Source organism: Aphidius gifuensis, linkage group LG1 (genome assembly GCF_014905175.1).
Source record: "Aphidius gifuensis isolate YNYX2018 linkage group LG1, ASM1490517v1, whole genome shotgun sequence".
Classification (NCBI taxonomy): domain Eukaryota; kingdom Metazoa; phylum Arthropoda; class Insecta; order Hymenoptera; family Braconidae; genus Aphidius; species Aphidius gifuensis.
The window spans coordinates 28,340,973-28,366,539 of record NC_057788.1 but is presented as its reverse complement, the minus strand read 5'-3'; the positions used below and the strand labels follow the sequence as shown (position 1 = coordinate 28,366,539).

Genomic DNA, 25,567 nt, shown 5'->3' with positions numbered 1-25,567 from the left:
AAGTAACATATACAGATAATATGTTTCTATATAATCTTGAGTGTCTGCCGGCACCTGTCGCTTAGACATATTTGCACAATTAATTAGTTCGGATTTTAAAAGCTAATCCTCATTTCAAATGTACTTATTTTTCAATCCTTTTTTTTTCTTTTGGATTTAATAAATTTTTCATTTCATCAACTATATCATTATTTAAAATTTTTGTATATTAAATTGATTTTAATTATATAAAATTTAATTAACTTATCATTTGCTTTTTTTTTTTCAAAAAAAAAATTCTCTGCCATATGCAAATACTTTTTAGTTAAATTAAATTTTTTGTAATATTAAACTAGTGTATGAATAAGATACACACGTGTATTTTTCAAGTATTTATTTACTTGTTTAGTGTAATAAGCTTTTTTTTTTATTATATATGAAATATAAATGACAAGTCTTAAAAAAAAAAATGGGGGAAAAATATAAATTGAGACAAAAAAAATAGTTGTGTTTGTGACATTGAGTGGATGGTGAGAAAATCGTGAAGGGTTGATATGGCAAAGAGGCGCAATATCGTGTTGAAACAAGGCAACCCCAAGAGTCAGCTGAGAGGGCGCGCGTGAAACTGAGTGAGTCAGCGCAACAACATTTTGGTATTCTGAATTCAGTTACGCCGCGCCCCTTGAAAAGAGCGCTGCTTCAAGCAACATGACTCTATATCATTGTATAATATTTAAATTTTAATAATGTGTCTCTAAATACCTCTAAAAATTCAAAATAATTAATATTTCTCTTTTTTCTATCAAATAAATAAATAATGTGTTAATTAATTTTTTCATTAAAATATTTGATTGAAAAAATAAAATTAATTTAAAAAAAGCTTAAATAAAATTCAAAGCTAGAAATTTTTTTTTTTTTTATTTAAATTAAATTAAAACATAGGTATAAAATGAAATAAATAAAAAAAAAAAAATTAAATAAATATAAACAAAGTTCTTTAATTAGAGAATGTTCTGATAGTTTGAAGATTACAGAACAAGATATCCTTGAATTTGGTAAAGTTTTATAGAATGACCCGATTGGAATCAAACGTTCCAAGTTTTAGAGTTGGGTGTAAGGTGCGCCAATGTGGTGGTTAACCAAGGAACAGGACGACGCAAGTGCAACGCTTGGTGGATAGTAAAAGTGGTTCTTGTGGATAACCATAATATATCAGTTCAACTGGTTCATTTGTCAAGCTCATTCTTGCTAAGGATTATCTTGAATTTTTTTTTCATTTACATTTTTTTTTTTTTTTAAAAAAACTTTATTTTTCACGTGCTATTATAACAATTAATTATTTTTTTTTTTTTCCATTCGTTAAAGTGGATAAAAAGATTTAAAAAAATAAAATAAAAATTGCATTTTAAAACGCTAATCTTCAATTGATAGTGGTAAATAAAAATTGGTATTATATTTGTGATTGCATTAGTTTACTTGTATGCGAATATAGTGTTTATATTTCACGTATTTTATCCATTGATTTTTATACAATTTTAAAGCTATCAAAGCTGCAATGTATGAGATGACCAATTGAGTATTTTTGTCTTTTTGTCTCATTTTAGAATTCTGTGAACGTGCAATCTGAAACTTCGTGCCGTGACTTTTTTAGTGTATAAAAAGTGATCGAAGGTGTTCTTTACGATGGATGGTCGGATGTCGAGAAACGAGAATGATGATCTGATGCTTTGAGTGTGAAAAAAAAAAAACATAATACGTATTTATTTTTTTTGTTTCTTCATCATCATCATTTACAAAAAAGGGACACAATCAAAGGTAAGCCTGCCATTCTGATCTTTCTATATAGACACAACATTTATTTAGCTCAATCCTTTTTTTTTTTTTTTACAAAAAAAATACAATATTTTTTTTAAATACAAAGTGTTACTTGGCTGTTTGGCAAAAGTTAAATAAGCATTAATTTAAATTATACATTAAAAGTTACGTAATATATATACATATTCAGTGGCTATTGTAGAATGACCCAATTTTTTTCATCAGCTGCAATTATCTATACGTGTAAAACACCCGGTATTAAATACATAATTAAAATATACAAATTCAAATCGGATCAAAAAAAAAGTCAAGCGTGTGTTAAAATAGATGAAAAAAAAAAAATAATAGATTTTCCGATCCGATATTCACATGAAGCGTTTAATTATTTTTTATCTATTTTATATTTTTACATGTATTTCTTGCTTATTATTGGCTTTTATTTTGTTTCATTTTATTTTGTTTTTTTTTCTTTGTATCATTAAAAGTCATAAGTTTGGTGACCGAAGTAACTTTCGTCATAAACTTTTGCATTTTGTGAGATGCGTCATTATAGAGAATATATGAATATACGATCGTGACAATTTGGTGGGTGGAAATGGGTAAATCGATCATGAACAAACGAACTTTCGGCCAAGTTTCTACGAGCTTTTAACTATCTTCTACCGGAAAGTAAAGAAGGGTGTGTTAGTATATATAGTACATAGTGTAAGTAGATCTTTCATTTTTTTTTTTTTTTTATTTTCCTGAAAAAGCATACATGTACGCGAACCATCGAGGCTGACTATCGGCACACTCATGTGAGTCAAACTTTTCCCAAACTCGACTGTTGCTCAAGTTTAATTTTTTTTTTTTTTTTTTTTCATATATGAACCTTTAGTTCACACACATTCCCACAGTCTATTTTCTTAAGATTTGTCTGTATAAAAGTAAAACTTTGTAAACGAAAAACTATACAGCAAATTTTATTTTGGCGAATAGTATTTTTTTTTTTTTTTTTGGTAACACTCTTCATTAGAAAAATAAATTACATTTGTTTAAACTTTTTAAACAAATTGTGTGTAATTCATCTGAAAAATAAAACCGACATAAAAGAAAAATAAAAAATTGAGAATACTGGGTTACTCAGGCAGAGATATGCTGTGAAGAATTGAGAATTGGATAGCGCCACCATACCATATCGTTATCATTGGCGCCTTTATATTTTCTAGACCATCCGTGTCTGCTTTACACTTGGATATCTTTGCCAAGAAAACGTTGGCGGTCTTTCAGCATATATATTACACTGTCGTAAATAGATGAGATTTGTGATTTCAAATAGACATAATTCTTTCAAACACTGACTTTGGCAAGGACTCACATGACAAAAAAAAAGAACATGTCTATATTTTACAAAAGTTTATTTAAAATTTTTTAAAAAATTTCTAATTGCCGTAAATTGTAAATATTTACAACGCGTATTTCAACTAGACCATATATATTCAATTAATTAATCATACTGCTATAAATTTTTACCTGTAGATTTAACCACAAATATTTATTTATTTATGGAATAGGAATACATTTTGCTCATGCATCGAGTTTGTTACATACATCGTTTATGTTTATTTTAACTATTTGTTTGACTATTTACTTGAAGAGAGAGAGAATAAATAGTTGATTAAATCATGGTGTAATCATAAAATTACAGCTCCGTCGAAGCATACAGAACCAAAACCAAACTTTACTTAAAAAATTTATACATATAAAAGTAAATTAATATTACAGAAATAATTTACGCATGATTTAATAGTATAAAATATTCGACTGATGACATTTATGCCTAACTGCAATTAAATGAATATTTATTTTTATTTTACACTTATTTGTGGTTTGTTATTTTCCATTGCGTTTAATGTTTTTTTTTTTTTATATGCATGTATATTGTAACTGTAATTTATAGTACAGGATAGAACAACCACACGGGAAAAAAAAAAATGAAAAAAAAACAGAGAGTTAAACGAAGCTTAACACTTTGCCATGAGCATCGTTTTCGATATCAGTTTGTGCATTTAGATTCGATACTGCAAGCGAACAGATATCCGAGGTTGATGGTACTTTGTCAAATAAAACTTTTACTTCAATTCTTGATCCCCGTTGGCTTAACTCAAATGAATATCCCTCTAGGCAATTTTTACAACTTTTCATTGTCAAAAGTCGTGTTATTCTGTACTCAATTCATCTTCTTCATTTATTTTTTTTTTTTACATCGGTTTGTTTTTTTTTTCATTACTTGATTGTACAATTTTTTATAATTTCATTTAATCTTTTTTAATAGAATATTTCCAGGCAAATCGCCCATCCATTCCATCGAAAATAATTATTAAAAATACATAATCAATCGTTGATATATAATTGAATAATTTAAATTTTTAAAAATTCATATTTTTAAATTTTTTAGATAATTAAAATTATAATTGGTTGAATATTGGATTTTATATAAAAATGTCTCGTTATATTTAAATTCAATTATATCAATTTGTCAAATAAAAATTTTTTCAGTTAATTGAATTATGGAAATGTAATTTTGGTTTATTGGTTCTTAATGAAGATTCATTGTATTTCAAAAAAAGCTCATACTCGCTGACAGACTTCTACTATTGGCAGAATAATTGAACAATTAATTTTTCAAATTTTCAAATACCGCAAGTGTATAGAAAAATTGTCGAAAAAAATTAAATATATATTTACATTGATATTCAACTGTAGGAATAATTGTTAACAATAATTTATAGAGGATACCTTTGTAAAAATATCGAAACGCAATCTGTCCGTATAGAATTTTTTTTTTTTATTATTTTCAATTATTCAGCTTTGTTAATTTTTACAAATTGTATTTTAATAATTGATAGTCGTACACAAGTAAAAATGACCATACAAATCCTTTTTGTGGTAAAAAAAAGTATATATAAATTTCATATTTTATCCTTCATATTTATATTGAAAATAAAATCACGTAATCGAAGAGAATAGAATTATTTATTCATTATCGATCACGTTTTAAATTTTTTTTTTTTTATTTTGAATATTATACTTTTATAAAAATAAATTTGAAATATTTTTATGATGAATAATGCTTGTTGTATAAGAGGTATAATTACTTTTATAAATCACAAAATAAGTTATATACATTAAAATGCAAAGTACATACAAAATAAATAAAAAAATAATGCTATGTCATTGTTGATGACAATTTCCAATATTCGAATATTGCTTGGACAAGCAGAGTGAAATGCATTTCTATAAATCATATGCATGAATGTTCTAAGAATCGATGTAGTTGAGTGTGTGGATAGAGTCTCTTTATCGTTTTATCAGTTTTTTTTTTTTATGTAAATTTGAATTTTCACAATGTGGAAATCGATATCAAGCGAGAACATCGGTTTAAAAAAAGCATTTAGATAAATAATAATGTTAAAACGAAGACTTCTTGTAGATTTTTATTTGTTCATTTTATTTTCAATATGCGTGTTGATTTTTTTTCCTGCTCTCCAATAAAAAAAAAATCATACAAAATATATAGAAGTTTTTGTGAACTACTAAATATATATGGATGTATTTTTTTTGAATTTTACTTTTTGTTATTTTATTTATTTTAAACCAATAATATTTTTTTTTTTTTTGGTTAAATATTTTTTAAAACAATCTGCTTTTTTTTCGATTTTAATATTGCAATGTTAAAATTCCCTGACCTTTTTTTTTTCTCCACAGTTTTTACTAATTTTTCCCTCAAATATTTTTTAAATTATTAATATTGCTGGTTTTGTTTTTTTTTTGAAATATAATTTTTAATAATACCATTTATTGTTTCATCAAAAAGCCATACGTTTTGTTTGTTTTTTATTATTTTTTTATATCGTGTATGTCCGATGGGTTGTTAATTTTTTTAACTAACCATTTCCAGATTTGATTATCCCTGTTAATAGTATCATTAAAATATAAAAACATATTTCCATTTAATATTGAAAATATACAGTTTTTAATAATTCCAGAACAATTAAATATTACAATTAAATAACAACGAAATTTTATATTTTTTTAAGAATTTTTATAAATAAATTACAAAGAATTACGTCAATCATTTGATAAAAAAAGTTATTGCATATATTTTTCTCATCAATTAAATGCATTTCAAATTATTCGTTACATTGACATTCGTAATTCTCTGATTCTAATCGAAATAAAAAGTCAAAAAAAACTTCATTATTTTGCAACTGACATTTGTTAAATCAATTTACTATTTTATTTTAAATATTTTCAACTTGATATACTGTATAAATGAATTGTAGGCATACGAATAATTCATTTCCAACAGAAAAAAAAATATGATTTTTCTTTCTTTTCTATTATTTTATTTTTTTTTAAATTTTTTTCTGTCGACATTGTACAAGCAGCCATGGTCATTAGGTAGACTAAAAGCTGTAGTTTATATTCTTAAAATTTATGAGAAAAAATGTTTTTCATCATCAGAAAAAAATGTTGCATCAAGTTCATATTTTCCATTATTTTCAACACTGTGATAATGATAACAGTATTAATGATAAATTGTAATTTTGTTTTTTCTTTTCAACAAAGCACTGCAGTTAAAAAATTTTCTGCTAGAAATATGATATAAAAATATAAAAGCTAAAAAAACAAAAAAAAAACAAAAATATATACATATAAAATTTTAGGGTAAAAAAATAATTGGTAGAAACTATTTATAAAATGAAATAAAAATTTGGTGTAAAAGTTGTATGAAATAATAATAGAGTATATTTTAGCAGTGATAATTTAGTTTCAAATTATTTCGAATATTATTTTTACATATTTACGTTTGATGTATAAATATTACATATATTTATTTTAATCAATGAGCTGATTGTATATTCATTTCTGCTTAGAGTAGTGTGAGTTAAGTAACGACACCATAATCCTTCGCTGACTGTTCATATAGCTTTAATCGAAATTTACTTTAAATTGTAAATGTAACCTGTAATGCCACGACAACCAAGCATCTTTTGCCTAAATATATACATTCTCCTAATTTCCATTCTCTAACTTTTCCTTGGTTACTGCCATTGCCGTTACGCGGTGGTGCAATTGTGGAAAGAAATGGCGAAAAAAAAAGCGACTGTGAAAAATTTGTGGTCTCTAAATTCTCCTTTTTTTTTCTATACAAAGCATTTCCCTATGGTGCTGCATACCAACTCAGTTTTTTTTTACATAAATTTTTAAACACAGACACAAATATTTTAAACATGCTACATAGAAAGTTAAGTTCTATCGTGTGACAAAAAAATTTTAAATTGGTATATAAAAAAAAAAATAAAATAAACAAAAAAATAAATAAATAAAAAGAAAAGTGTGAGAAGTTACTATTTTTTATATATATTTTTTTTATTATTTCAGTTGCTTGATCAAATGGTTGGAAAACTTTTATATACTTTCTAAATTTATTATTTTTTTTTTTATAATTCTATAATAATTATTATTATTACTATTATTTTTTTTTTGTCACACTGACTTTATTATCATTTACAAAACAGTATATAATGTTAAAATTTTGATGACTTTTATTTTGATAAATAAATAGAATTTTGAATGAAAAATTTCTTTATTTACTTTTGGAAAAATAGTTTTGAATATTTTAAAAAGTTTAAATTGAAGTTGATTGTTTCCATATGTATATATTTTTTCGTGGTTATGTTTTTTTTTTTTTTTTACTTTTTTTTTGTTTTACAAAATAAAATCTGTGATAAATGAATTTTCTATAGTCTACGAAGGGAAAAAATAAAATTACTCAGGTAACACAAAATGTCAGGTTTTGTGTGACCAAGCGTCCAATAAATGTCCCTCAAAATGCCACTTTCCAACAGTGATTGAATAAACACTTTAAATTTTTTTAACTATTTTACTGTATAACAATTAATGCCATTAAAATTTCTACTATAATTCTATTATTTTTCATAACTCATAATAATTTTTAAGATCGAAAATACAAAAAAATAAATAAAAAACTTTTAAATATAATTTAAAATTTTTTATTTATTCTTTTTGATTATGTAGTGTTTATAAAGAGACCCAAGCAATATTAAAATTCAGAATTATCATATTCTCACATGTGTGTGGTAGTGCAGAATGTTGAAACTGAACATGAGCTTGCACAAAGTTCATTGGTCACAAAATGTTGCAGTTATTGTGATTATAATATACAGTACGTGTGCGAATGAATTAAGTTGAAATTTAACTGCGAATTCCTTTTGTTATTTCTATTATATAATCAGCAACTATACCACCACCACTACCACATTTTAAATTACTATTCCAAAAGAGGATAGAAAATTTGTTTGAGGGGTTATTCACTAACCGATTGAGTAATGAGCTTACTTCCGTTTTTCAATGACTTTCCGTTACTCAACGATTCACATGACTTGTTCATATTGTTTTAGTCTCATTATTATCTCAACAATCACCATTGTTGTATTAATATTTCACTGATTTTTTTTCATTTTAAATTAATACAAATTTTATAAAAAATCATGCCAACAATGACCATGATTTTCATTCATTTTTTAAAAAACTTTTACTACAATTTTTTCGTTACATTAAAATCGAAATTTCAAATGATCAATTACCACTCTACAAGACACGTCATAAGCTAAAAATTTTTCATATGTTAAAACATTCTATATATTTCAATTTGTATGAATCAAAAAAAATATATATCTTGTATGAAAAAAAATTGCGTGTTAAAAAATATATGACAAACTTGAATTCATGTTCGTTGTGAATATAACTAAAAGAGTTTGTGAGTTTTAGATTCGTTCGCGAAAACGATTTATACAATCTTCTTAGCGTATTTTTTTTTTGGCTTTATGCCAAATGAAGTTTATGTCAATTTTAAAAATATTTCTCCTTTCAATTGCTTATATCATCAGTGTGAAAAATATAATAAACCCTTTGACATTGAAGTAATAAATATGTAAGATATTTTAAAAAATTTTTTAAATTTATTCTGAAAATAATATACTCATTCATCAAATTTTATTTCATTAAAAGTTTGTGAAAATTTATGTTTATTTTATTTTAATTATTCTCAAGGGTAATGCTTGGTATAAAATAATATAACAAATATTCATTTTTATATGTAAAAAATGCAATTTACATTCATTGAAAATATTATTTCATAAAAATTTTTTTTTTTTGATGAAATGATTGTTGTGCATGAATCAAATAATGTTGATATATAAACAAAATAATAAAATATAGGTCATTGAAGTTTCAAATAATCATTGGCTAACGATAATAATTTACGGACGATGAACATTGATAATATCTCCGCGGAAATCCTGATCGGTATGTAGAGAAACGATCAATTTATTTGATGAATATGTTTTTACTTCCATTAAATCAACGATTGATTATTTCATGCATATATATTTTTAAAAATCAATGAGATAAATATTATCACAGAGTTCAATGATATATGTCCCTATGCAAGTCATTATTCATAAAAAAAAATAACGTATATAATTAAATTTTTGTCTAATTATAATTTATAATTTTCTTATAAATATTTATGAAATTTCGATAAGAAAAAAGCATGAGGAAATAGAAACGAAAAATAATTTAAAAAAAGTATTAAAATCAACATTTGTTATTTGAGGAATTCATAAATATGTAAATAACAATTGACATATGTAAATATATCTAATTTCAATCGAAATTGACGTAGCTGAAAATTTAATTGAAGGACTTTCTATCTCGTGCTCATATGTCCATGCAATATATAACATTTCGCAAGGTAAATTAAACGATAAATTTTGCCAAAGTTTAAATACCAGGGAAACCTTATCAATCAATCTTCTAGATCACATGGATGTTGTATGTTGTTTTCCCAAAAGTATCAAATTGAATTATGCTAAAAATAATTAACTATTTACAAATAATTTACTAAGAAAAAATATATTCTATTATTAAAAACGACAACTGCACGGAAAAAAATTTACACGAAATTTCACTACGGTCCCACAGTATTCAAGAAACATCGGTCAACTAATACAATTTTTACATTAAATATTAATTTAAAAACAATGTTATTTTACATTAAAAATTTTCAACGGACCATAATATTTAGATTTCGATTTTTTACTTTAACGATAAAATATATTATTCATATTTGTAACATGGAATTTTTACAAATTTAAATTAAAAAATTATTATACTTACTTTTCTAATACTTTGAATAAAACCATAGTAATTTTATAGGAAAATCAAACGTCAACATGTGTCGAACATGTATATGAATATTGTAGATTTTATAATAGTTATGTTAAAAAATTCGATATATTTTCATCTAAAAATTACAATGCACCATAGCAATTCTTTATCTACTACTTTACGCGATTTCGTTGTTATTTCAATGTGCAGTATTCAAAAAAATATGTTAATATGAATTTAGCGAAAATTCTAATGGGCCATAGTAAAAATTAAATTACTGCGCGGCCGTTGTTCTGCGCATTGGAAATTCCAGATGATTTTTATCTTCGTCTGCATTTGGCTCACAATCGATTCTTTCAATCAGACCTGCACAGACATGAAATAAATTTTAACGGCGAAATATTGTAATGTGTTTTATTCAAAGTCAGCCAGAGTTACTTATTGAAGTTATCAAAGTTTTTAAAAATATATTTTCTTTAATTTAAAATTAAATTTTAATTTTATTAAAAAAATATAAATAAAATATTCCGATATAATACCGTAATATATTGATAAAAAGATTGTAAATACAGTTAACAATACAAAGAAAATAAAAAGTTATTAGGATGAACACTTTGATGCATATAAATTAATTAGCTAAAATGATACTGAATTAGGTTTTTATTCCACATCACAAAATTTATTGAGTACCATCAGTTATAACGTCCAGAAATTTTAACATCTCAAATGTTTTCTTTTATACCAAAATTTGATTTTAAAATATTTATTATTATTATAAATTATTCTATAATAAATTATCGTTTGATTTTATCTATTGTATTTATTTAATTTTATTCTATTATAGTTACATGTATTTAAAAAAAACCGCCCCTCCCGCTTATTTGGGGCGGTATTTGGGTACATGAATTTATAACTATTGTAAAATTGCTTCATTGCCAATTACACTTATTTTATGTTTCAAACAAATTTTTCGAGTGTACATATTTTTTTAATTTTCTACATTTGTAAAATTTTACATTTACACGAAATATTAATATTCACTAACAATAAAATTTATTGTCAATTTCAATATTTTTGTTTTGGCTTTTGTACGTTTTCATATTTGGATTATTTTAAAATACGAGGTTACAAGGGTTGATAAATCGCCGTGGAGGCATATATTTGTAAAAAAATATATATATATACCTGTGTATACAGATCGCTTTTTCAACATATTGCAAGCCCATGTTTCCAGATTGCAGTGGGTCATCGTGGCTATCGTGGTATTTTTTAGAAAAAAGAAAAAGTATATAGGTTTTTTTTTGGTCTTCTTTTCTTTCTATTTTTCCATCAACGATCATTCATGAGAAAAAATGATCCGAAATTTCATTTTTATAAAAAATAAAAAGTAATTAGTTTTAATAAAATATTAATTTACATTTAATGAAATTTTACATTAAATATTTTCACAAAATTATTTACTTTTATTATTTTTGTTTAACGAAAAATATATTATTCATATTTGTTTTTGTTTTTTTTTTTTTTTTGACGTTAATAGAATATAATTATATTGAATATTATACTCGTACTTTTTTTCAATTTTCATTTGAATAAAAACAATGTGAATTTTAGATGGAAAATCAAACGTCAACATGTGTCGAACATGTATATGAAATAACAGTTATATAATAATATTTCTAAATATTATATAATGGATATATTTTTCATTTACTACAAACATTTACAAAAAAAACATTTCCATAAATTCAACTGTACTTGAATTATTTAATTTCAAATTTCGAATTATTTTCAATGTGCTAGATGAAAAAAAAAAAATATATTTACACGAAAATATATTTTCCAAGTCACAATGATTCGCGTGATACAGTTATTTGTAAGAATATATTTTGTTACTCCAAAGGGCACAATTGTTGAAGTAAAATTATCTCTATACTTGTCTCTTTATATTCGGACAATCATCTAGGGGCTTACAATCCACCTTGCAAAAACTCTCATGGGTGTCATTTATCTGTTAAAAAAAAAAAATGCAGATACAAAAATTTTTACTCCTTGAGTTAAATTTATGCTCAGAGATATTATTTATACGTATAAAGATATATTTTGTTCATATTAAAAGTCATTTATTCTTGCAATAATTAAAAGTTAAATTTTTTTTTAATTAAAATATATTCATATATTCAATGATAATTATCAAAAATATATAGCAATTTATTTGTTCACAAATGAAGAGGTGCTTTGTAAAATGTCTTGTTTCCGTATATAACCACTCGTTTGCATATACATCGATAATTAGGATAACGAATTTATACACATGCATTACTACTAAAGTGCAATTCATGTGAGGTTATTATTTAAATATTGCTATTTCATTTATTTTATGTTGGTACCTATGTACAAATATCCTATATTGTTCTTTCTCAATTAATGCATTTTATGTTATTTTTTTTTTATATAATTTTTATTTTCAATAACCTATAAGCTGATTTTAAATTACCTTTAAATAAATTTTCCATTTTATTTTACAATATTTTTTTGTTTTTTTCATGTAACTAATTTTATTTGAATTAATCGATACACTGAATTGTTTAAAAAAAAAAAAAACCTTCATTTGAAATTGCTACATATCAGTGATGAATTTTGTTACACTTGGTATAAATTTTTTTTGAATTTTTTTTTCTACTAAAAGCATTGCTCGTGTCGTTCAGACTAACATTTCAATATGATGATGTTTCTGTAAACGGATAGCTTTAATTGCAGCATACAACTACAATGCATTTTCATTTACACGAATAAAAAAAAAACACTAACAATATAAATATTATTGTTACTGTGTTGGATATATTTTTGTTTTTTGTTATTTCGTTTTTTTCATATTTGGATTAAAATTGATAAATACGAGGTTACGCAAGCTGGTTGATAATATCGTTTGTGGAGGCATATATTTGTAAAAATTTAATATATATATATTTACCTGTGTATACAGATCGCTTTTTCAACATATTGCAAGCCCATGTTTTTGCTACAGTTGAGTGCAGTCTCGTCACTCGTGGCTACCATGTGGACAGCTATTTTTTTTCAAGAGAATGGGTTACAGTATATAGGCTTTTTTTTATTACTCCATGTTGCTTTTTTTTTCTTTTCTATTTTTCCACCAACGATCATACAGATGAGAAAAAATTGATCAGCTATTTTGGCTTATTGTGTTTACATGTCATAAATTTTTTTGTTCTTTTCCAATAACTTTTAAATTCGACATTTTTATATTAATTTTTCCATGCTTCAATATTTATAAATACATATATTTAAATAATCGATGTATCAAAAATTTATGTTGTCTATCTATGGGCTTGGCTTGATTATATTTTCCGTATAGTAAAACAAGATAAAATCATAAAAGTTTACAGATATTGTCTGTACAAACATGGACGATAAAAAAAACTTGAGGCTCGGTTAGAAAAAAAAAAAAAAATAAAAAATTGCATTCAATAGAAAAATATAAAAGATTGCCTGGTGGTGAATAAACTCTATAGAAATTTAATATGCTATTTTGGTTTTATAAAGCATTTTTTTTTCTTTTTGAAAAACTTTTTTTTAAAAGAAAATAAATATAAAAAAAAAAATTTGTGTATAATTCCATATGCAAGCTATTTATGCAATCTTGTTTTTCTTTTTTTTTTTTTTTCTTCAAGTGTTTCTCTTGTATTTTGAGTTGATGAATACGTATTTACACAAATTTTTAGCGCTAAAAATTAAATATTATCAACACACAAAATTAATTAATATAATTAATGAAAATTAAATTATTGCAACTAAAATTGAGTATTGACTGACTTGGGAAAGTTACTAATCGTCTTTCAATGTACGATGTGATTTGACTCGACATTTCGAAGCAATTTATAGAACATTTACGTGAGTAGATCGGGATTACTCGGTGATTTTCATTGTCATGGAAATCAGTAGTAGTGGATCCTATTATCAATAGCCCCAAAGTGCACTTTCACATCATGTGTCCATTCAAAAGTAGTGGACCTGATATTACTTAAATCATTGACAAATATTAAACCCCATTTAATTTTTATCATTTTTTTTTTACTCAATAATTAATAAAAAATAAAAACCTTAATAATATTAAAATTATTTCGACTTTATTTCAATTGTTTATAATTGTTTTATAATAAAATTAATTTTTTTCTATTCAAATTATAATACGACAAACAGCTTATTTTTATTCCATCAAAAATCGACTGTTTTTTTTGTTATTTTGTTTATTAGTTTCATAATATTAATATAAAAAAAAAATGTATCAATTGGAATAGGATTATTTTTGAGTATATTGTCGGTACTCAATCGTCGTATATATATTTACCGTTTTTCGAGGCAGTAAAGTAGAATTATTGTACGCCTGCCCGCAGCTTTGGTCTTTCCACTTGAAGTAGTTTCATTGTATTGAGTGGTATTTGCGAGTGGGTTGCTATAGCTCAGAATATAGTGACATTTATTTTATATATATATAACTATGTAGAAACATAGAATGATAATAACAATAAAATTAATAAAAGTATTTCACATAAGCCATGTGCTTAGTTTTTTTTTCCGCTACACTTAAAGTAAATATATATTTTTTTATTTCAAGTAGATATATATATTTTAGTCGTTGAACAAATGTCCAAAAAAAAATATATATATAGATAAAAATATTCATAAAGTATTAAGCTTTCATTTCGTTAACTTTGTTATAACTACAGATAAAATTATAACATTACACAACAACGTAATTCAAAATACAAAGATTTTAATCTAACGAAACTTCAGTTATAAATGTAAGATATATTTCTGATAAGGTGATAACATGATAAATTGATTTATCCCATAGGTAGTGTATATTTAAGCTAAATAAAACAATGAACAATGTTACCAAACTTTAACAATAGTAAGACCAAATGGAAATACTTAAACTTCTGATCAAGTGTGAACCGGGTTTATACAATATATATATTATATATAAATTGTTGTTTCTGTATTTTGGTACATATAGAATCTTGGAAAATGCATTAGACGTTCTAAAAGCCGTCATGTTGTAACAATAGAATATTTGAAAGGACATTTCAACAATACAAACATAAAATTTTGAATAATACATCATAAATATTACATTGAATTTTGATTGTTTAGATTATTGTTCAATTTCATTTGAATTATTGATTGATTTTGTAGTAAAATTTTTTATAATTATGTATGTCTGAGCCAACAATGAGTTTCAATTTATATTTTTAAAAATATCTCTTGATGCGTTCTTTAAAAAAATATAAAAATAAGTTTACATTATCTTTTAAAAATAAAAGAATTATATAATTTTTCTTATGAATTATCACAGACTGTAATTTTGATTTCTAGGATATACTAAAATAAAAAGAAAGTGCTTTTAGATAAGCTTGATAGCTTGGTAGATGAGAAAACCAAAGGTATAGATGAAAACCTTTCGAAAGAAAAATGTAGGGCTCGACAAAAAAAAGAAAAAGTTTAAAAATAAAAAAACGGAAGACATGAAAATGCATTTTTAAGTAGTGACTCTCACGGGGTCTATGTATATATTGTACGTGCAAAAAGTACAGAACGTGCAAAAGCAGAATGTGTTTGTGTACTACATGAACTTTAACCACACCCTATTTTTGATCCTATATGATATTTCTTTTTTTTTTTTTTTCGCGTTGAAGAAAACCCTTGATAGTGCATCGCGCGTGCAGGGAATAAAAAATTCATAGATATTCTTGTGGCATCTGTCAACCACAGGAGCTATACATACTGAAATCATAATTTCATAAAGCCTCGTCAACAATGCACTCTAACATGTAGAAACCATTCAATCTACTTTTATTTTTTTATTTTTTCTTATTCTTCTTTTCAACTTTACTTTGATTTTTTTACTTTTTTTTTTTTTAGTGGGCTTTGCTTTGTAAACTTTATTAAGAACTCGTAACCAAGCTCAGTCGAGTTTTGTCTAATTAGCTGGAAAGATAGAAGAGGTGTGTACATGAGAATCTCTTTTGATTTTGGTGATTATTGTTCCAAAACAATGCATGTCAAAGAAAATTTAATTGTCATTGGAAAATAAAATATATATATTTTTTTTATTCCACTTTTTTATCTTTCAATTTATTCTACACAATCTTTAATTGTTTTTTAAAATTTTTTTTATGTATTATTTAGAGCTTACTAATTTATTTAAGATTAAAATATAAATTATCACATTCATGTCAACATAATTGAGCCTTAAATTGAACGTTCACTTGGTAAATTTATATGAGCTTATGTTGATATACTGATAACGAAAAAAAAAAAAGTTACGACGAATTATTCGTAGCTTGGATTGCGTGCGCCATTTGATGCCTGATAATATTTTTTTTCTTTTCAACTTAAGGCTTTGAACGATATATGTTTTAGTAAATTCTTTGACATACATCATTCTGAAAAAAGTTGTTGTCATCTTGTGTATTTATCACCATGACTCAATTTATTTTTTTTTTTTTTACAAAATCATTTTGTTTAAATGGTTTTAAATTTTATTTCACTGTGCGTGATAACTCGGGATATAACCACAGTCATCAGTAGAGCCTTATCATCTAAAGTAATTTTTTTTCTCCCTATTGAATGACATTTTTTTTTTTAATAGTAATCAAACACTAGATTATAGATATGCAGTTTAAAATTAGGGTTAAATAAAGAATAAAACCGAGGGTAAAATTAAATGCTGATCAATCTTTTAAAACCATTGATCCTCGAGGAATAAAAAAAAAAAAAAAAAAAATTATATCGGAACTTTGTACATTGTACTTTTGGGTTGATCAAAGTATACACATATATCACCTTTCCAAACGATTGCTTTTTAAAATAGCTGAACGTGCGAAATGTCTCCATTTCAAATAGAGAGAAATAAAATGTAGTTTAATGAGAATAAATAGCTGTATCATTGCTTTGACGGTTCAATTTCCAAATTGTATCTCTTTACAAATGCTAATTGCTTCAATCTTCATTATTAAAAATAAATTAAATACATTTTTCTGCTACTTATGAAGCAAACTTGATCACAAAAAATTTTTAAAATAAAAAAAAATAATTTACAAAAAACATAGAAGAAAAGGTAAATGGATAATAGTTATATTTTTAATGGAATGTAAATTATTAATCCATGTTGTATAACGATGTGGTATAGGTTTTAAATTATTTATAAAATAAAGTAACATTTACGAAGGCAAAACGATTCAAAATAGTTGCTAAAAAATTTTCTCGGTCATTTAGATAATGTTGTGGTTAAATTATACTAATAACTTTAAGTTTATCATGCATTTTATTACTCAAAAATTTACTTATTTTTGTACTTGACAATATAGTATAAATTATTTAAATTATTTTTTTAATATTAATTTTAAAATTGATAAAATATGGGTTTGAGAAATTCATTAAAATAAACCGATTTAAATAGACAATTTAAATAGAATCACATATAAAATAGTAAAATTGTTAAAAGATTTTAGAATTTACAGTGAAAAGCTTTACAAGCAGATTAATTACCATTGTGAATTGTTGAAATGGGTAAGTTACAAAACCTTTCAACAAGCCAACTTTTCGAAGGTACATTTTTTTTTATTTCTACAAAATCCGCATCACTTTCACTTAGTTTTGTACTTTGATAATAAAACTGTTTTCTCATTCTACTGTTCAAATATAATTTAGTACAAATGTATTCGTATACTACAATTATTATTTACTAAATTGAGCTGTTGAGGAAAATACCATCATTTCAACAACCAAGAATTCATTATGTTCATAAAGCTATTAACGTAAATAATGATAAAATAATAGAAATTGCATTTGATAATTTATCCATTGTGTTTGTAACAATTGAAGCAAATAAACTCTCATGCAAATTGCAGTTTATTTTATCTATTTTCATTTTAAATTTATCAAGAAATTTTGATAGTATTATTTTTCTTTTTATTTTTTTTTTTATTCAACTTGTTACATATGCAAGAAATGTCGAATGATTCATCAAAGTTTAATAAAATTTACTAACAAGTTATAAGTTATTTTCAATCTCAATAAAAAATTGATAATGGCAATGTGAACTTACGTCATCTCAACGATTATTGGCTGATTTCCAGAAGTAATTTTTTCTAAACGAATAGACAAATTTCTGAGACTCGTGAGTACCTAAGCGCAATCTTACTTTTTCTCTCCATGTTAAATCAAAATCTTTTATTCTCTTGCCAAAGAAGTTAAAAAAACTCTGAGGTCAGTAAGCATTTGTGACATTTCGTTTTACAGCTTACATCTATTTTATTTGTTTCTTTATTTTTTTTTATTTCTGCAATAAAAATATTTTTTACTTCAAGTATATATACCAATATATCTATTCAAGGTAAATTCTACAGTTTCTTTAGAGGTTTTCCTATTCCACAAAATTCATTGTTCTTTTTTACACCGAGAAAATTTATAACAAAAAAAATCCAAAGAAAACTATATTTAATTCACTCCAGAATATAAATACCAATATTTATTTTATCCATTTTTATTTCATTGGTAAAATAATTTTTCGTTAATAGAAAATTATTTAACAATTTTTTTACAAGACAAACATTTACACTGTACATCATAAAAGTATAAAAATATTAAAATAAAAAAAAAAAAGTGATTGGAAAAGCTATAAATGTTAGAAAAAGATTTGAAAAATGTACATGAGAAAGAGTAGTTTATACAACACTTATCTAAAAAAGTAAAAAATAAATAAAAAAAAGCTCTATATATTTTTTTATAAAGCTTTGGGCAATACAAGCTCATACATCTATACTCAGCGTTGAATAACGAGGCTGCGTGCTTTTGCATAGCTTCGAAGAGTTCTTATAAAAGTATCGTACTTTTTTTTTATATACGAAGAAAACATTTTTTTTTTTAAGAGCAAGGGTTAGATAGAAAACAGATACCCAAGGGATACAGGAACTTGGTAAACTAGCTATATAGATGGTTAGTTTGTTCAAAGAAGAAAAAATAAAAAATAAATAAAATAATGTGGCAAACGAAGAAGACAGCAATCGTTGAGATGAAGATTGAAGTTCACACCACTATGAACAAGTCTGTGTGACTTTATCATAACCTCTGATTTATGTTACTTCAGGGATTTGTAAATAATGTTATGGTTTGTGTAAATCACTAGTTTTCAATACAATACATTGTATGTATACCTTAAGCTTTATTGTGCACATGAATAATTGATATTTTCCATGCAGTTGGATTTTTCATTTATGTTCAAGGGTTATTGGTATTATTTATAAAATGTTTTCTAAACTTTTAATTCAATTATATGAAAATTTTTAATTAAATAAATCATTTATTTATAAAACACTTAATTAATTTATAAATTTGATAAATTATTTTACTTGTTGAAAAATTGTTCTTTTTTTTATTGTTATTATTTTTTAATGATATGATAAACCGCTATATTATTTTAAACTATGTTATATATTATTATTTACACTTGACGTAAATGAGCTTGTTTAAAATTTTGAATATGAGTAAAAGTTTGACAATTTTGTATATACATATTGTTAATTAGTATCATAGATTACATTATGTTTGAGTAAGGTATGTGAGTGTCTAACCCTCCGGCAATTCCATGAAACGACAGCAATCACTGTGAACTCTCACGGTCTGTTGCATACCCCTTTTCTCTTTTGGAATGGGAATGAAAAAAGATAGAGACATTTAGATAGAGAAATTGAGGAAAAAAAGAGGGAGGAAAATAGACAAAGATAGAAAATAGAAAAAGAGAACGAAATAGTAAAGATTGGCCGACTAACTTGGGCACATGTACAAATGACCTCGTTTATACGAGTGCTTGTGGGACTTCTTCACTCTACTTCTCATCTTAGAGGTGAAATCTCGTAGATTTAAAAGTCACCGTTTATTCTCGTTTCATTTCTTTCGTTTGTCCTCTGAATTGCTACCATCATGATACCTTGACATTACGAAAGACGACTAACATTTTTTTTAAAATAGTTTTTATCTATTTTAGTTTTTTTATTTTTATTTTTATTACGAATAAAAATATACGTACTTATTTAGTTTTTTAGATGTTAGTTGTTATTTTTTTTCTAAGTAATCATATCTCAAAATGCATTTGTTTTTTCAAAAATTGTTACTATTTTCTTTTCGTATATATAAATTTATTCCAATGAAAAAAAAAAAGAAGAAAAATGTGATAATAAATCTGTTGAAGCAGATAGAATTATTCGACCTCTGTGACAGTTTGTCACTGACACTCCATTTGATTTTTCGGATTATGAAAAGTTTTACCCTGGCATGGTCGTTGACTTGAAGACAAAATGTGCACATTGAGCTTGGAAATTGTCTACTTAAAACTTGTCAAATATGAATTATGATATGCCATGTGTTAATAATTAATGAGCATCGATATATGGCTGAAAATCTATTATCCTCAAATTACAAAATAAAAAATATTATCATGATTTTTTACCTCTCGCTGTATGAGCTGCATATTGAATTACTGATATTCGTTATAACACCACAACACTATTTACTAAATTTCGTTTATTTGTTAATAAAACTTGTAACATGTTTGTGGCGTGTATTTTCCAAAATTGCAATACAAATGCTTTATTGCTTTTTATTTTACCACCTCCAGTATATATTAATTTCCACAACTTTGACCAACAATTGAATTTTTATTTTTTTTTTATTTATTTTTTCATTTGTTCGTATATACTCACTCAACTGAAACAAGTTTGCAATATGGATATCAAAATTAATATCAACCTACAATCGCTAGTTTTGCATTTTTTTTTTTTTTTTTTCAAACTATGCACAGTCAAATATTTATTTATCTATTTTTCCTACTGGGTATATTTTTTTTGATATTTATTTTCTAGTCTATGATAAATTACACCATCAGAAAAGCATCAATTCCAGATAATTTTGAGTTATATATTTCGTTCATCACATCATCCAATGTCCACTCAACCAATAGTGGCAGCCATCATAGAATATTGGCATCGAAATTACGGGAAATCATGAGGTTCACGTTATTTACAGTTCATGCATTTGCCTATATACGAATCTTTTTTATTCATCCTCATTGCACAATCCACAGACTACAATTTTCAACAAGCCGTATTTTACAATTATTATTATTATGAAGCCATTTTCTTTCATGAAATTTGATGCAAATGCACAATTAATATGAGATATATACAATGTATATTGCAAATAATAAGCTTTCATATTTGCATTATCAAGTAGCTTAAGCACTCTCATCAATTATGTTATCATACGTTAAAAATATTTCTGGTGAGATAATAGAGCCTTTATTTAGTCTTGTCTTGTTTTATAAACTCTTACTTGGATAATTTTTTTGACTACATGAATCTTTGACATTCCAATGACAAAAATAATTTTTAATTAAATTAAATAGTAAAATTTATTTGAATAATTTAAAATTTGCAAATTAATTTATTTTACAAATTGTCTATAAATGATGAAAATATAATTTTATTTCTTTTTTTTTTAAATTTCACTTTGGTTTTGAAAGTACTGAGTTGTAACCCAGCGAATATATCTGATAAAGTCAAAACTGGAAATTTGCCAAATCGTTTCGGTGTTAGCATCTAGAGCGGTAATATATCAATTCTTTTCCTATTACGAATAGCGATGAAAAAAAAATACGCTTATGTTCTTTTTATTTTCTAGAAAATTTGTGATATTCACCATCACAATTTTCGGACAATATTTTTATTCATCTTGATTTTTCCATTAAGAATTTCATTGTTATTAAATTTAAAAGTATTTTAAAATATTTGAAATATTTCAACGACAAATTCCGTACTTTTTTTGTAGATTTGTTTAAAAAAAATATATTATTAAATAGAAATTTCATGATATTATTTCTTAGGTATTCAAACATCACCTAAATATAATTATTTTGAAAGTTTTAAAATTTAAATTCAACTATTTTTATTTTTTTTATATCAATTATAAATTTTGTAATTTTGCAATCAGTCATATTTGTGTTTAAAAAATATTTCTGAATAAAAATTCCACGGAATAATATTTCTAGTATTTAAACTACTTCATAATAAAAATGTTCTTAAATTTTCGAAATTAAATTTTATTTATTTTTATATTTTTTTAAATTTTATATTTTACCATGACTTGTATTTAAACAACACCCAGCTATTACATAAAAAAAATCTTTAAACTAGAGTGAAGTGGATAGCGTTCTATTTATAATAGCAAAAAGTCTAAAAAAAAAATTAAAATAAAATACAGTAATAAATTATAAAACATAGCAGATTTATGCAAGTGACCTATTCCAAAAACTACTTGTCCTTAATGTGGCACCAGTGCGATGAAGCTTCATATTAATTGCATGGCTCATTTGGCTCCCGACGAGTCAAGATTGCATCTTTCATTGCTGATTCTATTTCAAAATGATCAAACAAATGGTGAAAACGACAAATTTTCGCGAATGCCGTGCGAATTGCCGTCCAAATGACTTTTATGAGAATATATATTTTAATGCTCGTTATTCTGATTACAAGTCTTTTAATTATTATTTTTATTACTGTTTTTTTTTTTTTTTTTCCCCATCATATAAATTAAAATCATCTTCATCAAAATTTCATGACAAGAAAATTCAATTTTTCTTGTTTATTTATTTGTTATAATTTTTTTTTTTTTCATCTATTATCATTATTACTATTTATTTTATTTTTTTTTTATTTAGTTTTCTGGCACTCTACAATACAGCTGTGAAAAAGTGTAAAACTTTTATAGCTTACTATTAAACCTAACTTGTTTTGTACGTAACACGTATAATGGGAAAAACTTTTACCATGAAATTGAGAGAAACCGTTCCTACATCCTCAAATTATTAGGTTATTATAATATTTTATTTTTTCAATGTAAAGCTAGGATTATTATGCTTATTGTTTATGAGACATATTATAAAGAAAAAAAAAAAAACATTCACTTTAAAATGTTTTTCATTTAAATTTTTAATTACTAATGAGAAAAAATAATAAAGATAATATTAATAATTTAATTTTGCATATTTTTAAATTTTTTAAACTATAATCTATAAAAAAAAACAAACGAAAATCAACAACCTTGCAAATTTAATTTCTAGTATACCCAAAAAACTAATTTTTCTCTTCAATAAATATTTTTTTTTTATCATTTTAAAATTGTTTCGTTATTTTTAGTAAATTATTACTATAATTTTTTTTTCAAAACGTATGAAATTCTAGACATTTTCTTTGATCCTTTGAACGACTGATTTTACAATTAAATTATAATTAAAATTAAATCGACTAATTGAAAAATGTACAGAGATTTATTACCCAACTTTGTACATGTAATTTTAGTGAAACGAATATATTTATATCAAATAGCTACCGTAATCCGTGCATTTTATTAAGTGAGTATTTTTAAAGATTATACCATTAAGTGCTTTTAATGGATTCGTTATAAATTATTATAATTAATCCAATATTCAACTTGTCATATAAACCATCTCTGTTAATTTTATATATAAATCTTCTACTCATATAATTGCCATGATAAAAGCATAGATTTTTGAAAAAACTTTTTTAAAATTTTTGAAAAAAACTATCTGCAGTCAGAAAAGTTCATGAAACATGCGATTCCCTTAGGCAGCAAAGAAGAGTTTAAAGGAGAAAAAAAAATAAAATAAAAAAATTAGCTGACTCATCTTATACATGAAAAAAGAAACGTTGTTGAAGAGAACATACTATTTTATCGTGATATCCAAAGCTCAATCTTGGAACGACTTTTGGCTGGATTCCAATAATGTCAGTTCTAGACTTTTGCAACACAAACATCAATAGAAAAAATGTGTACATTCTTTGTACTTTTACATTACTGTCTGATGTCATAGTAAAATCTACGTTGTAATTTTTTACATTGACACGACAGTATAGAAAATTTTTTTTACACGAGTATCACTAGTTCAGTTTTTTGAGAAATAAAAAATATAAATTTAAATCTTTTCGTTAATAGTTTCGTTAATGCATAATTCAACTGGTTTCCATTAAACTATATTTAGATATTTGAAAATTGAAACATCTTAATAAATAAAATAAGAATCTCTCTATTATGCTCATATTCAATTGCGATCTATTGCAATCTACAAAGTTTATATCATAGTCTATACAAGTGAGATTCACTTGAAGAAAAAAAAGGTAGCTAAAATAGAAGCAAATTGAAACAAATATAGAAAGCTTTTTATGAAATCCAAGAGCTGTTTTAAAATAATATCATACAAAAGACGAAAATAAATCAAAGTCCACAATTTAGTAAAAAAAAATTAGGTCAAAAGTCAGTGCACCATTCAAAAAAGAATATCTCCAAGCCAAAAAAAAAAAAAATTGAGTATTGGTTTTTTTTTTTCATCATCATCAATTACATACATTATTTTGAGGTATGTCGATTTGATTTGCATGAGAATATAAGTGTTCTCTTGGCATGAAGTTATAAAATGAGAACAGATTTGGGCAACAATCCGAGCAGCCCAAGGAAAATTGCAAAGCGACGTGCAAGCTACAAAAAGTGGATTTCAATTTTCCTTCGTATACTCGTTGGTGCTCATTCGCCATGTGTTGATATAGATATACAAGTAGTAGAATCAGACGAGTGAAAGAAAGGTAATTTGAGCAGCCGGGGTTGTGACACAAAAAAAATGATAATAATAAAAAAAAAAAATGAAGACGTAACATTCTGCAGTAGGCGTAATTGCATTTGTTTGAAGTGTCTCTGTATGAAACTTTCTATATGATATTCCATTATGTTCGTTGTGTTATCAAAGAGATTTCAATTTTGATTTTTTTTTTTTCTTATTTTTATTCTTCCGTGATTCGAATATGAAACTCGGAATTTCATTGAAAGAGTAAAAAAACAACCAAAAATAGTTATTGAATTTGAATATAATATGAAAATTTATATAATATTATTTTAATATGACAAAGATGCATCGAATGTATACGAATATTTTAGCACGTATTTTTTAAATTTTGATTACTTTTAATAAATTAATTTAATACGAGAGTGTATATATATATTAAAATTAATCAGTCTTGAAGTCTTAGAGCTAATGAATAACATGAATGTGAGATGAATTTGTCAATCGTAAGAAAACCACATCACTCATCTATCTCAACTGGCTTTCAGATGAATTTGTCTTGAAAATACCATCCAGCTTTTATACTAAAAAGTTTCTTAATGTCAAAATTTACAGCTGAGATCGTGAAACTCTTACTTCAAGTTAACAAAATATATGTACAACTTGACAACTTTGACGACAGTATAGAAAGTCACTTGGCTTAGTTTAATATTGTTGAAATGACATATCAAAAAATATTTAAGCTAAACGTCATGCGTTTAAGTATTATGTTTGGATGACTTACAAAACTTTTATTTGTCAGAGAATATCATCGTGTGATAAAGACCC

The 25,567-nt window shown here is 24.7% G+C and overlaps 1 protein-coding gene across 7 annotated transcripts in view; it reads left to right on the top strand.

Moving 5' to 3' along the window:
- The window catches only part of LOC122860080 (protogenin-like), a 101,591-nt gene that overhangs the window by 16,985 nt on the left and 59,039 nt on the right, over positions 1-25,567 (top strand). For 5 of the 7 annotated variants that reach the window (XR_006374424.1, XR_006374421.1, XR_006374418.1 and 2 more), the window contains exon 2: positions 1,584-1,794. The gene's annotated coding sequence lies outside the window, so the exon portion shown is untranslated. Of the gene's footprint in view, positions 1-645; positions 1,413-1,583; positions 1,795-25,567 lie in introns of those variants that run through there. The other 2 variants (XM_044163760.1, XR_006374419.1) reach the window with 2 other exon arrangements.